Source organism: Marmota marmota, unplaced genomic scaffold (assembly GCF_001458135.2).
Source record: "Marmota marmota marmota unplaced genomic scaffold, marMar, whole genome shotgun sequence".
Taxonomy (NCBI): domain Eukaryota; kingdom Metazoa; phylum Chordata; class Mammalia; order Rodentia; family Sciuridae; genus Marmota; species Marmota marmota.
Window position 1 is genome coordinate 140,901 of NW_026006321.1, and position 4,268 is coordinate 145,168.

At 40.6% G+C, this 4,268-nt stretch overlaps 1 long non-coding RNA gene across 1 annotated transcript in view; it reads right to left on the bottom strand.

Moving 5' to 3' along the window:
• Positions 1 to 4,268, bottom strand: part of LOC125614730 — a 23,226-nt gene that overhangs the window by 4,296 nt on the left and 14,662 nt on the right. Inside the window, exon 2 of the long non-coding RNA XR_007345292.1 lies at positions 3,674 to 3,680. This is a non-coding gene — a long non-coding RNA (uncharacterized LOC125614730). The remainder of the gene's footprint in view (positions 1 to 3,673; positions 3,681 to 4,268) is intronic.

Here is a 4,268-nt window from a genome sequence, read left to right on the forward strand (position 1 = left end):
TCTTCATTGTCTGATGTTCTATCTTCTAAGTGTTCTACTCTGCTGGTAGTATTCTCAATTGAGTTTTTAAGTTCACCCTAAATCTTAACTGAAACCAATCCCTAACCCTGACCCTGACTATAGTAATACACCTAGCTCTAAACCTGATCTTTACCCTAAACCTAACCCTTGCAGTAAACCTATCCATAACCAAACCCTCCAACTACCCTTAACCATAATGCTATACCTGACATTAGCCCTAGCCCTAATCCTAGCCCTAGCCCTAACACAAACCCTCAACCAAGCCATAAACCTAGCCTTAATCCTAACCCTCATCCTAACCCTAACCCAAAACCTAATCCTAACCATAACCCTAGCCCTAACTTTAATCCTAACTGTATCCATTACCCTAAACATAACCCTTATCCTAATGCTAACCCTAGGACTAACCCTCACCCTATCACTATTCCTAAAACTATCAATTACACTAAACCTAACCTGAACCCAATACCTAATGCTATCTTTACCCTAACACTAACTTTAACTTTAATTTGAGCCATAAACCTAAACTCAAACCTAAACCAAACCCTAACAGTGACCCTGACCCTAATAATTCCCCTAGCTCTAAACCTGACTCTTACCCTATACCTAACCATTACAATAGACCTAGCCATAAACCTTACCCTAAAACTATCCCTAACTCTAACCCTAGACCTGACATTAACCCTAAACATAATCCTAGACCTAATGTAACACAAATCCTAGACCTTATCCTAGCCCTAAACATAGCCTTAATTATAACCCTAACCCAAACTCTAGGCCTAACTCTAACACTAACCCTACCCCTAAACTTATTCCTAATTTAGCCATATCCCTAACCCTTACCCTAACCCTAGTCCTAAGACTAACTCTAACTCTCACATTAGATCTATCACTCATTCTAACCATATCCCTTAACGTAACCCTAACCCTAGCCTTAGGCTAGTCCTAACCCTTGCCCTCTCCTTAGTCCTAGCACTAACCTTCGAAAAACCTAACTCTAAATCAAGCCCTAACCTGAAGAATAAGCCAAGCCCTAACACTAGCCTAAACCATAACACTAATCCTAAAACTAGTTCTAACCCTAGCCCTAGCCCTAAAACAAAACTGAGCTATAGCTATAACCCTTACCATTAACCTAAACCAAACCCTAACCTTAAATCTAGCCCTAATCCTAGCCCTAAATTGAGTTGTAAGTTGAACCCTTAAAGTAACCCTGAACCTGACACTGACCCTAACACTACTAGCTCTAAACATCATCCTAAACCTAAACCTAACCCTAGCCCTAAAACCCTAAAACTATCCCTAAACATCACCCTAGTACTTACATTAGCCATAATCCTAACTTTATCCCTAACTTAACCCCAAAACTTGCCCTAATCCTATCTTTAACCCTAGCCATATTCATAACAATAAACCCAGCCCTAAACTGATATCTAACTATATCCAATACCATAACCATAATAATAACACTAATGCTAACCCTAGGCATGAACCTAAACCTATCCCTAATCTTAACCCAATCCATTACCCTGAAGCTAACCTGAACCCTAAACCCAACCCTATCATTACCCTGACCCTAACACTAACATTAATCTGAGCCCTAACTTTAAACCTTAACCTACCCAAACCCTAACCCTGATCTTGACCCAAATAAAATCCCTACCTCTAAACTTGTCCAGAAACCTACACCTAATCCTTACCCTAGACGTAGCCATAATTGTAACCCTAAAACTATCTTTAACAATAATTCTGGACCTGAAATTAGCCCTAGCCCTAATTATAGTCCTAAATCTAAAACAAACCCTAGCCCTCATCCTAGCTCTAAACGTAGCCTTAGTCACAACCCTAACCCTAACCCATATCCCCAACTCTAATTCTAACCCTCATCTTACCTCTATATCCAGCTATAATGCCATCTCTTACCTAAACTTAACCCTAACACTAACCCTAACCCTAGGCTTAAGCCAAACAATAAACCTAGCCCTAAATCTAGCACTAATTTAGCCCTACCTTCACCCTAACACTAACCCTAGCCCTAAGACTAACTCTAAATCTCACCCTATACCTATTCCTAGTTCTAGCCCTATCCCTTACGTAACCCTACCCTATCCCTAACCCTTGCCCTATTCTTAGTCCCATCCCTAACCCTAGAGCTAACCCTAACTCCAAATCTAACCCTAACCCTAAGCCTAAGCTTAACACTTACACTAGCCATAAACCTAACCCTAGGACAAAGCCAAAACCAAGCAATAGCCCTAACCCTAAACATTAACTTAAACCAAACCCTAACACTAAACCTAGACCTATTCCTAGACCTAATTCGAGTTCTAACCCTGACTTTAAAGTGAACACTGACCCTGACTCATATCCAAGCACTCAACCTAGCTCTAAATACCTCCCTCACCTTAAACTGAATGCTAAGAATAACCCTAGCCATAATTTGAGTTCTATCCCTAACCTTAAAACAAACCCTGACCTGACTCTTATCCTAACACAAACCCTAGCTATAAATATCACCCTAAACTTAAACCTAACCCTAATACTAAACCTAACTGTAACCCTAAAACTAACCTAATTTAAACCCTAGTTCTTACATTAGCCATTGCCCTAATCCTATCCCTAACCCTAACACAAAAGCTGGCCCTAATACGATCCGTATACCTAGATTTAACCTGAACTCTAACCCTAACCATAGCCCTAACCATAGCTCTAAACCAATCCCTTACCCTAAGCAAAACCAAAAACCTAAGGGTAACCCAAGACCTATCCATAATCCTTAGGCTAACCAAAACCCAAAACCTATTATTAGCCCTAACCCTAGCTCTCATTCTAACTCTAACCCTATCCCAAATTCTAACCCTAACTCTGATCCTTATATGGACCCTACCACTAATCCTAGGTCTAACCCTAACCCTAACTCTAACCCAAAGCCTATGGTAATCCTATCCTTGAACTAATCCTGAACCTAACTCGCAGCCTAGCCCTAACCATAGCTCAGAACCTAACCCTTATGCTAAACATAACCCTAACCCAAGTTCTAACCCTCACCCTAACCCTAACTCAAGACCTAATCCTAACCATAACCCTAGCCCTAACCTTAACTCTAACTGTATCCATTACCTTAAACATTACCCTTACCCTAATGCTAACCCTAGGCCTAACCCTAACCCTATGGCTATCCCCAAACCTTTCAGTTACCCTAAACATAACCTGAACCCTAAACCTAACTTTATCATTACCCTATCCCTAACTATAATACTAATTTGAGCCCTAACCCTAAACTCAAACCTAAACCAAGGCCCATGACCTATGACCTTATCCTAAACCAGAGCCTATGACCCTGACACCAATAAATCCTCTAGCTCTAAATCTGTTACCATATACCTAACCCTTATACTAGACCTAGCCATAAAACCAACTCTAAAACTACCCCTAACCATAACCCTATACCTGACTTTATCCCTAGCAATAATCCTAGCCCTAACGCTAGCACAAACGCTAGCCCTTATCCCAGCCCTAAACATAGCCTTAATTATAACACTAACCCTAACCCTAGGCCTAACGCTAACACCAACCCTAGCCCTAATCTTAGACCTTATTTAGCACTATCCCTAATGCTAATCCTAACCCTAGCCCAAAGATGAACTCTAACTCTCACCCTAGTCCTAACCCTAGTTCTAACCCTGTACTTTACTGGAAGCCTAATCCTAACTTGAACTGTAGGTTTAACCCTAGCCCTATTCATATCCCTGTCCATAACCCTAGATCTAACCCTAACTCTAAATGTAACCCTAACAATAAGCCGAAACATTAACCTAACCATAGCCCTAACCCTAAGGCTAATCCTAAAACTAGCCCTAACCCTAGCCTTAGCTCTAAAACAAAACCAAGCCATAGATGTAAACCTAATCTTAAACATAAACCAAGCCCTAACCCTACACCTAGCCCTAACCCTATCCATAATTTGAGTTATAAGCCAAACCCTAAAAATAACCCTGACCCTGAATCTGACCTTTTTTTATTAGTTGTTCAAAACATTATAAAGTTCTTGACATTTCATATTTCATACATTTGATTCAAGCAGATTATGAACTCCCATTTTTACCCTATATACATATTACATATTCACATCGGTTACACATCCACTTTTTTACCTAGTGCCATACTAGTGTATGCTGTATTCTGCTGCCTTTCGTATCCTCTACTATGCCCCATCCCCTCCCCTTCCCTCCCCTCCCTTCCCCTTT